Source organism: Chaetodon auriga, chromosome 17 (assembly GCF_051107435.1).
Source record: "Chaetodon auriga isolate fChaAug3 chromosome 17, fChaAug3.hap1, whole genome shotgun sequence".
Lineage (NCBI taxonomy): Eukaryota > Metazoa > Chordata > Actinopteri > Chaetodontiformes > Chaetodontidae > Chaetodon > Chaetodon auriga.
The window spans coordinates 414926-427324 of NC_135090.1; the positions used below are offsets into that span (position 1 = coordinate 414926).

Genomic DNA, 12399 nt, shown 5'->3' on the forward strand with positions numbered 1-12399 from the left:
GGCTTGGTTGCCCATGACGATAGGGGCAGACAGAGAGGGGCGACAGAAAAGCGGAGAAAACGAGCCATTTTCTGCCTCTGCACTCCTCTCACATTTGGGCTTCTCCTGAGAGAACGGAAGCTCCTATCAGAAAAACAAAGACACCGTGAGCGCCTTGAGGACTTCCTGAACGTTTTGGTGTAATTTTGTGTTTCTACAGAATATTTTGTGGACACAGTCGCGAGTCGAAAACAGGGCTCCTTTCTGCTCTCTCCGAAAATCTTTGTATTGGAGTGCATGGAGAGCAGAGACAGACGTGGCCGCGCTTAGAGGCTGCTAATTCAAATTCTGTAAGTCTCACAGATTTTTCGAGCACATTGTGAGAGAGAGGACAAGTTTGTCTACAACTGTGGAAAAAATCATGCCTGTAGAGTGTAAACTGTGGCCGGGAGGAGCGTGGAAAGAGCAAAAACCTAGTCGTTTTTAATCGGCTCTCTCCCACTCTAGCGATGATGTCACCCACTCTAGCCTCTAACTGTCCACGCAATACACACCCATTGAAATCTGAGAATTTCTCCAAAAACGCTCATGGTCATTGATGAGGGATTACTCAAAAACTACACGAGTTATTAAAACGTGGCTTAATACACCAATAGACAAGACTTGTGTCTACAATTTAAAGTTTAAATGGAGTCTCTAGGTGAAAGTATGCCGGAGCAGTAGCCAGTAGAAAAAGTGCGACAATTTTTACCACCTCCCATTCATTTCTTATGGGAAATTTATCGCAGTTTTTCGCGACTTACGTCGCGAAAAACTGCGATAAATTTAAGAAAAATAATAGCATAGCGATCCCGATCAAGACGCACGTTTTGATATAACTTTTGCGTGGGTGCTCCCAAAACTGTAGGAGGAGTAGCGAATCGAAAAAAGCACGGAAGAGGAAGAATAATAATAATAATAATAAGAAAAAACCCGCAGGATAACAATAGTGCTCGGGGCTTCGCCCCGAGCACTACTGTCTACAGCTTTGCTGTAGGCAGTAGTGCTCGTGGCTTGCCCCGTGGCCCTAATAATAAGAAGAAGAAGAAAAAACACGCAGGATAACAATAGTGCTCGGGGCTTCGCCCCGAGCACTACTGTCTACAGCTTTGCTGTAGGCAGTAGTGCTCGTGGCTTGCCCCGTGGCCCTAATAACTAGACAATTTCCCTGCGGGAAATTTTGAAAGGGCCACGGGGTCTATTGCCCGACCGCGTACATATACATTACATTATATGCCCATATGTCTGTTTATTTCCATGTGGGAGCATGAGAGAGAAGTGCTCACAGAGGTACTGAGCCTCAGAGGTTGCCACAGCAACTTCAGAGCCCCTCCCAATCATGCTCTATGAGACCCAGCTGCGCACGCACACACACGCCCCCTCTCAGCACTCAGGCACACATGCACTCAGAGAGAGAAAAAGAGACCGTGGCCGGGCTTAGAGGCTGCTAATTCAAATTCTGTAAGTCTCACACATTTTTCCAGCACATTGTGAGAGAGAGGACAAGTTTGTCTGCAACTGTGGAAAAAATCATGCCTGTAGTGTGTAAACTGTGGCTGGGAGGAGCCTGGAAAGACAGAAAATCTGGAGTTAAAAAAAGGCTCTCTGCCACTGAGGCTCAGTGGTTGTCACGGCAATTTGACTTGGTTGCCCATGACGATAGGGGCAGACAGAGAGGGGCGACAGAAAAGCGGAGAAAACGAGCGATTTTCTGCCTCTGCACTCCTCTCACATTTGGGCTTCTCCTGAGAGAACGGAAGCTCCTATCAGAAAAACAAAGACACCGTGAGCGCCTTGAGGACTTCCTGAACGATTTGGTGTAATTTTGTGTTTCTACAGAATATTTTGTGGACACAGTCGCGAGTTGAAAACAGGGCTCCTTTCTGCTCTCTCCCAAAATCTTTGTATTGGAGTGCATGGAGAGCAGAGACAGACGTGGCCGCGCTTAGAGGCTGCTAATTCAAATTCTGTAAGTCTCACAGATTTTTCGAGCACATTGTGAGAGAGAGGACAAGTTTGTCTACAACTGTGGAAAAAATCATGCCTGTAGAGTGTAAACTGTGGCCGGGAGGAGCGTGGAAAGAGCAAAAACCTAGTCGTTTTTAATCGGCTCTCTCCCACTCTAGCGATGATGTCACCCACTCTAGCCTCTAACTGTCCGCGCAATACACACCCATTGAAATCAGAGAATTTCTCCAAAAACGCTCATGGTCATTGATCAGGGATTACTCAAAAACTACACGAGTTATCAAAACGTGGCTTAATACAGCAATAGACAAGACTTGTGTCTACAATTTAAAGTTTAAATGGAGTCTCTAGGTGAAAGTATGCCGGAGCAGTAGCCAGTAGAAGAAGTGCGACAATTTTTACCGCCTCCCATTCATTTCTTATGGGAAATTTATCGCAGTTTTTCGCGACTTACGTCGCGAAAAACTGCGATAAATTCAAGAAAAATAATAGCACACCGATCCCGATCGAGACGCACGTTTTGATATAACATTTGCGTGGGTGCTCCCAAAACTGTAGGAGGAGTAGCGGTCCGAAATTTGACACGGAAGAGGAAGAATAATAACTAGACAATTTCCCTGCGGGAAATTTTGAAAGGGCCACGGGGTCTACTGCCCGACCGCGTACATATACATTACATTATATGCCCATATGTCTGTTTATTTGTGTGAGGGAGCATGAGAGAGAAGTGCTCACACAGGTACTGAGCCTCAGAGGTTGCCACAGCAACTTGAGAGCCCCTCCCAATCATGCTCTATGAGACCCAGCTGCGCACGCACACATACGCCCCCTCTCAGCACTCAGGCACACATGCACTCAGAGAGAGAAAAAGAGACACAGACAGACGTGGCCGGGCTTAGAGGCCTCTAATTCAAATTCTGTAAGTCTCACACATTTTTCCAGCACATTGTGAGAGAGAGGACAAGTTTGTCTGCAACTGTGGAAAAAATCATGCCTGTAGTGTGTAAACTGTGGCCGGGAGGAGCCTGGAAAGACAGAAAATCTGGAGTTTTTTTTAGGCTCTCTGCCACTGAGGCCCAGTGGTTGTCATGGCAATTTGGCTTGGTTGCCCATGACGATAGGGGCAGACAGAGAGGGGCGACAGAAAAGCGGAGAAAACGAGCGATTTTCTGCCTCTGCACTCCTCTCACGTTTGGGCTTCTCCTGAGAGAACGGAAGCTCCTATCAGAAAAACAAAGACACCGTGAGCGCCTTGAGGACTTCCTGAACGTTTTGGTGTAATTTTATGCTTCTACAGCATATATTGTGGACACAGTCGCGAGTTGAAAACGGGGCTCCTTTCTGCTTCTCTCCGAAAATCTTTGTATTGGAGTGCATGGGGAGCAGAGACAGACATGGCCGCGCTTAGAGGCTGCTAATTCAAATTCTGTAACTCTCACAGATTTTTCGATCACATTGTGAGAGAGAGGACAAGTTTGTCTACAACTGTGGAAAAAATCATGCCTGTAGAGTGTAAACTGTGGCCGGGAGGAGCGTGGAAAGAGCAAAAATCCAGGCGTTTTTTTCGGCTCTCTCCCACTCTAGCGATGATGTCACCCACTCTAGCCTCTAACTGTCCGCGCAATACACACCCATTGAAATCAGAGAATTTCTCCAAAAACGCTCATGGTCATTGATGAGGGATTACTCAAAAACTACACGAGTTATCAAAACGTGGCTTAATACACCAATAGACAAGACTTGTGTCTACAATTTAAAGTTTAAACGGAGTCTCTAGGTGAAAGTATGCCGGAGCAGTAGCCAGTAGAAAAAGTGCGACAATTTTTACCGCCTCCCATTCATTTCTTATGGAAAATTTATCGCAGTTTTTCGCGACTTACGTCGCGAAAAACTGCGATAAATTTAAGAAAAATAATAGCATAGCGATCCCGATCGAGACGCACGTTTTGATATAACATTTGCGTGGGTGCTCCCAAAACTGTAGGAGGAGTAGCGAATCGAAAAACGTCCGGAAGAGGAAGAATAATAATAATAATAATAATAATAATAAGAAAAAACCCGCAGGATAACAATAGTGCTCGGGGCTTCGCCCCGAGCACTACTGTCTACAGCTTTGCTGTAGGCAGTAGTGCTCGTGGCTTGCCCCGTGGCCCTAATAACTAGACAATTTCCCTGCGGGAAATTTTGAAAGGGCCACGGGGTCTACTGCCCGACCGCGTACATATACATTACATTATATGCCCATTATGGCTCATTGTGTGTGAGGGAGCATGAGAGAGAAGTGCTCACAGAGGTACTGAGCCTCAGAGGTTGCCACAGCAACTTCAGAGCCCCTCCCAATCATGCTCTATGAGACCCAGCTGCGCACGCACACACACGCCCCCTCTAAGCACTCAGGCACACATGCACTCAGAGAGAGAAAAAGAGACAAAGACAGACATGGCCGGGCTTAGAGGCCTCTAATTCAAATTCTGTAAGTCTCACACATTTTTCCAGCACATTGTGAGAGAGAGGACAAGTTTGTCTGCAACTGTGGAAAAAATCATGCCTGTAGTGTGTAAACTGTGGCCGGGAGGAGCCTGGAAAGACAGAAAATCTGGAGTTAAAAAAAGTCTCTCTGCCACTCTGACTACTTAGGCTCAGAGGTTGTCACGGCAACTTGAGCTGGTTGGCCATGACGATAAGGGCAGACAGACAGGGGCGACAGAAAAGCGGAGAAAACGAGCGATTTTCTGCCTCTGCACTCCTCTCACATTTGGGCTTCTCCTGAGAGAACGGTAGCTCCTATCAGAAAAACAAAGACACCGTGAGCGCCTTGAGGACTTCCTGAACGATTTGGTGTAATTTTGTGTTTCTACAGAATATTTTGTGGACACAGTCGCGAGTTGAAAACGGGGCTCCTTTCTGCTCTCTCCGAAAATCTTTGTATTGGAGTGCATGGAGAGCAGAGACAGACGTGGCCGCGCTTAGAGGCTGCTAATTCAAATTCTGTTTGTCTCACAGATTTTTCGAGCACATTGTGAGAGAGAGGACAAGTTTGTCTACAACTGTGGAAAAAATCATGCCTGTAGAGTGTAAACTGTGGCCGGGAGGAGTGTGGAAAGAGCAAAAACCTAGTCGTTTTTAATCGTCTCTCCCCCACTCTAGCGATGATGTCACCCACTCTAGCCTCTAACTGTCCGCGCAATACACACCCATTGAAATCTGAGAATTTCTCCAAAAACGCTCATGGTCATTGATGAGGGATTATTCAAAAACTACATGAGTTATCAAAACGTGGCTTAATACAGCAATAGACAAGACTTGTGTCTACAATTTAAAGTTTAAATGGAGTCTCTAGGTGAAAGTATGCCGGAGCAGTAGCCAGTAGAAAAAGTGGAATGATTTTTACCTCCTCCCATTCATTTCTTATGGGAAATTTATCGCAGTTTTTCGCGACTTACGTCGCGAAAAACTGCGATAAATTTCCCAAAAATAATAGCACGCCGATCCCGATCGAGACGCACGTTTTGATATAACATTTGCGTGGGTGCTCCCAAAACTGTAGGAGGAGTAGCGGTCCAAAATTTGACACGGAAGAGGAAGAATAATAACTAGACAATTTCCCTGCGGGAAATTTTGAAAGGGCCACGGGGTCTACTGCCCGACCGCGTACATATACATTACATTATATGCCCATTATGGCTCATTGTGTGTGAGGGAGCATGAGAGAGAAGTGCTCACAGAGGTACTGAGCCTCAGAGGTTGCCACAGCAACTTCAGAGCCCCTCCCAATCATGCTCTATGAGACACAGCTGCGCACGCACACACACGCCCCCTCTCAGCACTCAGGCACACATGCACTCAGAGAGAGAAAAAGAGACAGAGACAGACGTGGCCGGGCTTAGAGGCCGCTAATTCAAATTCTGTAAGTCTCACACATTTTTACAGCACATTGTGTGAGAGAGGACAAGTTTCTCTACAACTGTGGAAAAATTCATGCGTCTAGAGCTTAAATTGTGGCTGGGAGGAGTGTGGAAAGACAACAAATCTGGAGTTAAAAAACGGCTCTCTGCCACTCTGAGCACTGAGGCTCAGTGGTTGTCACGGCAACTTGAGCTGGTTGCCCATGACGATAAGGGCAGACAGACAGGGGCGACAGAAAAGCGGAGAAAACGAGCCATTTTCTGCCTCTGCACTCCTCTCACGTTTGGGCTTCTCCTGAGAGAACGGTAGCTCCTATCAGAAAAACAAAGACACCGTGAGCGCCTTGAGGACTTCCTGAACGATTTGGTGTAATTTTGTGTTTCTACAGAATATTTTGTGGACACAGTCGCGAGTTGAAAACAGGGCTCCTTTATGCTCTCTCCGAAAATCTTTGTATTGGAGTGCATGGAGAGCAGAGACAGACGTGGCCGCGCTTAGAGGCTGCTAATTCAAATTCTGTTCATCTCACAGATTTTTCGAGCACATTGTGAGAGAGAGGACAAGTTTGTCTACAACTGTGGAAAAAATCATGCCTGTAGAGTGTAAACTGTGGCCGGGAGGAGCGTGGAAAGAGCAAAAACCTAGACGTTTTTAATCGGCTCTCTCCCACTCTAGCGATGATGTCACCCACTCTAGCCTCTAACTGTCCACGCAATACACACCCATTGAAATCAGAGAATTTCTCCAAAAACGCTCATGGTCATTGATGAGGGATTACTCAAAAACTACACAAGTTATCAAAACGTGGCTTAATACAGCAATAGACAAGACTTGTGTCTACAATTTAAAGTTTAATTGGAGTCTCTAGGTGAAAGTATGCCGGAGCAGTAGCCATTAGAAAAAGGGAAAAAAAAAATTCGTTTTTCGAGCTCCTCCCATTCATTTCTTATGGGAAACGAAAACGCGTTTTTCGCGACTTACGTCGCGAAAAACGCGTATTCTGTAGAGAAAAATAATAGCACGCCGATCCCGATCGAGACGCACGTTTTGATATAACATTTGCGTGGGTGCTCCCAAAACTGTAGGAGGAGTAGCGGTCCAAAATTTGACACGGAAGAGGAAGAATAATAATAATAATAATAATAAGAAAAAACACGCAGGATAACAATAGTGCTCGGGGCTTCGCCCCGAGCACTACTGTCTACAGCTTTGCTGTAGGCAGTAGTGCTCGTGGCTTGCCCCGTGGCCCTAATAATAAGAAGAAAAAACACGCAGTATAACAATAGTGCTCGTGGCTTGCCCCGTGGCCCTAATAAGAAGAAGAAAAAACACGCAGGATAACAATAGTGCTCGGGGCTTTGCCCCGAGCACTACTGTCTACAGCTTTGCTGTAGGCAGTAGTGCTCGTGGCTTGCCCCGTGGCCCTAATAAGAAGAAGAAAAAACACGCAGGATAACAATAGTGCTCGGGGCTTTGCCCCGAGCACTACTGTCTACAGCTTTGCTGTAGGCAGTAGTGCTCGTGGCTTGCCCCGTGGCCCTAATAATAAGAAAAAACACGCAGGATAACAATAGTGCTCGGGGCTTCGCCCCGAGCACTACTGTCTACAGCTTTGCTGTAGGCAGTAGTGCTCGTGGCTTGCCCCGTGGCCCTAATAAGAAAAAACACGCAGGATAACAATAGTGCTCGGGGCTTCGCCCCGAGCACTACTGTCTACAGCTTTGCTGTAGGCAGTAGTGCTCGTGGCTTGCCCCGTGGCCCTAATAATAATAATAAGAAAAAACACGCAGGATAACAATAGTGCTCGGGGCTTCGCCCCGAGCACTACTGTCTACAGCTTTGCTGTAGGCAGTAGTGCTCGTGGCTTGCCCCGTGGCCCTAATAATAATAAGAAAAAACCCGCAGGATAACAATAGTGCTCGGGGCTTCGCCCCGAGCACTACTGTCTACAGCTTTGCTGTAGGCAGTAGTGCTCGTGGCTTGCCCCGTGGCCCTAAATATAATGTTACGGTACGTGAGTCAAAAACACGGCTAGGACCCCGGATGCAGAGACAGGTTGAACACAGTTTATTGAACTCACAAAGTACAAAGCAAAAAACAACGAAAATCTCCACTACTTGGGAAAAAGGCAAGGCAGGCTCAAAAACAGGAACTGAGGATCTCAAAGCTATCTAAGGCAAACACAAAGTCACCACTGCGGGGAATACTCGAAAAATATAAGAAACCAAAAATCACCTGGACAGGGAAAAACGGCTCGAAATACAAAAAATAACAAAACACTCGAAAACACACTGGAGCTGGAAGCGAGGAAGGAGGCAAGGCAAAACAGCGTGGCGAGGCACATGTGTGCAGAGCTAGGAAATCTTCCGGCACGGAGCAGGTGGATGAGCTGGCTGAAGTAGGCCTGGAAATTAAGCTGCTCAATTTATAATTTAGTGACTTAGCTGACGCTCTTAATCCAGAGTAACTTACATTAAGCAAGTTAATAAATCAAGATCAATACATCAAAAAGCATAGGAATTGTAATCTAAGAAAGAAAGAAAAAATACTACAATAAAAAAAAGTATACAATGCAATCTAGCTTACATGTAAGGTGACAAAGGTCAGTGAGCAGGTGCTATGGGCTATGATGGAGTCTGAAGAGGTGGGTGTTCATACCACGGCAGAAGCTAGGGAGTGAGTCTGCTGTTCTAACTGAAGTTAGGGAGTGAGTCTGCTGTTTTAAGTACAACAGGGAGATTACTCCACAGTTTGGGTGCCAGCAGGGCGAATTGTCCAGGAGTGGATTTTCGTCCTTGAGTTTTTAGCGAGGGCACTGTCAGTGTCCCTATATTAACTGATCTTAGTGGCCGGATGGGGCTGTAGAACATGATAAATGGTATAGTAACATGCTCTCAGTATACATACACACATATGCATGCAGTAACAGGGGTCATGTTGGCAAGTGGTGGATATTTGTCAAAATTATTTTTCTCCATGGACAGAAAATGAGTAGACAAGAAACATTTTCACAGCCAGGTCTGTAACTCTGATCGTGCAAATGGAACCCTTGCAAATAAAACATTTGGAACCATTAGTACTAGTTGGACTCCCAATGTGCCATAGTGTCATAGTAAACCAGTGTCATACAGAATCTGAAGAAAACCCCAAAGCCTTGACATTCAGTAATTGGGTCTTATGATCAATATAATTATTATGATGTTTTAAAGACATAATTTAATAATTGTTTGCCAAAGACTCATTTGTCCGAGTATAGACATAATGATGACCTAACCCTGAAACATGACGGTCGGTGGTTGTACCGTCAGATCATCACCACTGTTCGTCATGTTTCAGGACTAATGATGACCCTGTATAATGGCGTTAGCTAAAGAAAAGATTTTGTAACGTAGCTTTCAGTGAAATGCACTGCATTAGTGCACACGATTAATGTGTGCAAAACTGGTGCCATTAATTAAAAGCCAAAACTTTAGTCCCTAAAAACGAATTAAAACCGCTGCTTCCCCTTTCTTTGTAGGCCCAGCCACTTCAAACAACACTGTAATCATGGTCAACAGCATGTGCTCCGTCAGTTACACTTTAAATTAATGTGTATCGATTATATCAATATTGAATTTATTGTTTGCGTAGCAAAATGTACCTTTTCATGACAGTACAAATTCACTGTTACAAGGTTAACCTAATGAATTACCCCAAGAAAGCCTAAGATTGTTCACATAGAGATCTTTTTGTTAACTCATATAACATTAAACATACAGGTAGAACACTGTACTATGCTGAAAATAGCATTCAATTATACTGCAAGAAAAAAAAACAAAACCAAATAAAAAGTAAAAGGTAGAGGTATGTAGGCCTACACTTAGAAGGGTAGGGGAGGGAGAGAAAAGCTTTGACTATTCCCAGTTTCGAGTTTTTGTTTTAATTTTTACCAACCCAACTCGCAACGTCAACAGCTTATGGAAAAAAGCAGCTTATTTCCTTACCTTGTAGTTTCTTTCAAACAGCAACATGGTACACGGTCACGGTGTGAAGACGCTTGCAAGTTGTTGGCTCGTTGGTAGGCAAGCTGCAACGAATAGCGCGCGCAGCGCAGGCGCTCAGCGCGTCAGCGCGTCAGCGTCCTGGTTCCTGCCTGACTCCACCTGCAGGTGGATTACAGACTTCCTGTCTGACAGGAAACAGTGCGTGAAGCTGGGGAAACACTTCTCCGACGCTAAGACCATCAGCACCGGATCCCCCCAGGGCTGTGTTCTTTCTCCTCTGCTCTTCTCCCTGTACACGAACAGCTGCACCTCCAGTCACCAGTCTGTCAAGCTCCTGAAGTTTGCGGACGACACCACCCTCATCGGACTCATCTCTGATGGCGACGAGTCCGCCTACAGGTGGGAGGTTGACCATCTGGTGACCTGGTGCAATCAGAACAACCTGGAGCTCAATGCTCTAAAGACAGTGGAGATGGTTGTGGACTACAGGAAGAACTCAGCCTCACCCGCCCATCACCCTCTGCGACTCCACTATTGACACTGTGGAGTCTTTCCGCTTCCTGGGAACTATCATCTCCCAGGACCTCAAGTGGGAGCCGAACATCAGCTCCCTCATCAGGAAAGCACAGCAGAGGATGTACTTCCTACGGCAGCTGAAGAAATTCAGCCTGCTAAAGACAATGATGGTGCACTTCTACACAGCCATCATTGAGTCCATCCTCACCTCCTCCATCACTGTCTGGTACGCTGCTGCCACCGCTAAGGACAAGGGCAGACTGCAGCGTGTCATTCGGTCTGCAGAGAAGGTGATTGGCTGCAATCTCCCATCTCTTCAGGACCTGTACGCCTCCAGGACCCTGAGGCGTGCAGAAAAGATTGTGGCTGATCCCTCTCACCCCGGACACAAACTCTTTGAGTCGCTCCCCTCTGGCAGGAGGCTGCGGTCCATCAGGACCAAAACCTCACGCCACAAGAACAGTTTTTTCCCATCTGCTGTCAGCCTTACCAACAAGGCCCGGAACCCCCCCTGACACTCTTCACATTCCACCTCGGACTCATTCTGTCACATTGATTGATATAAATATAACTCTATGTGTTACATTAACGCTCAACTTGGACTTCTTTCTGAAAAACAGACTGTGTTTCCGGTAAATAGCAACAACAAAAAACATACTTGTGTATATATATTTAAATTGTTATATTTTATGCTCTTATTTTAGTAGATGTGTCATGCACCAATTTCACCAGAAAAAATTCCTCGTATGTGTAAAAGCGTACTTGGCAATAAAGCTTTTTCTGATTTTCTGATTCTGATTCTGATTACTGACTCCCTCACAGACTCACTTTGACTATGCATTTTGTATGGCTGGATTTACACTGCAGGTCTTGATGCCATATTCTGAATTTTTCCGATTTTTTTAAATATTGCATCTGTGTGTTTTAGTGGCTGTGCGGCGTAATCGTCTGACATCTGCTTCCACGGACCAAGACATTGAGACCAGGATTACCAAATGGCTTCAAAATGCACCAGATAGGAATGGTGGGTGAAGTGAACCAATGAGAAGAAGGGAGCAGTGATGCATTTAAGAATGCTGAAAGGCTATGCCAAACTGTTTACTGATGTTGCCACTGTTCGAACAAATGTTGCAGCTGTTTGAAGAAAAGACTGTTCCAATATTGCACTCTTAAATTCAATGCAGTGTTTTGATGGGTTTTTTTTCCCACAAATATCAGTGTTTGAACTGTCAAGGACTGACAGTGCGCCAATGCAAAATACTCTTGCACTATGTACGTTCCAGTCATTTTTCAGTTTACAGTTAAATATTTTTTTATTTGATTTATTTTGTTAATTGATTTTGATTGATTGATTGATTTTAATTTAATATATATCGTTATTTAGAATGAGATATTCAATTCAAAATAAATGTTATTTGTATAATTGAATCACCGTCGTTGAGGAATTTTTAATCTGGGTCGAATACGGCACGTCGTTATTACATGGCTTGATTAAGGTATACATTAGGCTGACATCTGGTGCCAGTGCTGAAACTGTTCTGGGCCAGGACAGGGCCACCAGTGTGTTTGCAGCTGGCCTCGTGCTGGCCCATGTGTGGGCCATCTCTGGCAAACCACATCTGGGCCACCAAAGGGCCGTCATTCTTTGCGGTATGTGGGCCAAGTGTAAGTGCATTGTGTAGGCCAGAACCGGGCCAGACCAATTTTACTATGGGGGTAGAAGAAGAGGGAAAACATCTTCATCTTCGTCATCCTTCTCTATCTGTGCCCGCACTTTCATCAACAGTTTTTTCAGCTGGTAAGTCTCCGGGTCGGTGAAGGAAGGCTGCCCGAGCTCTCCTGACTTCCTCAAGAAAAACTTGATGGAGTCGTGAAACAGCTGAAGGTCTGGAAAGTGTTCCTCCACCTTCACAGCTCTCAGCCCTCTGTGTTCTTTAGAAAAGATTGAATTCTTGAGAAGGAGTAACTAGAGTGTGTTTCTGCCTGCATGTTCTCCGTGTCAGATTCA

General features: G+C 45.4%; 1 long non-coding RNA gene across 1 annotated transcript in view; it reads left to right on the top strand.

Annotated features, from left to right (window-relative positions):
- LOC143335700 (uncharacterized) overlaps window positions 1–11817 on the top strand; it is a 64422-nt gene extending 52605 nt beyond the window's left edge. The window contains exon 5 of the long non-coding RNA XR_013078444.1: window positions 11320–11817. This is a non-coding gene — a long non-coding RNA (uncharacterized LOC143335700). The remainder of the gene's footprint in view (window positions 1–11319) is intronic.
- The last annotated feature ends 582 nt before the right edge of the window (window positions 11818–12399 follow it).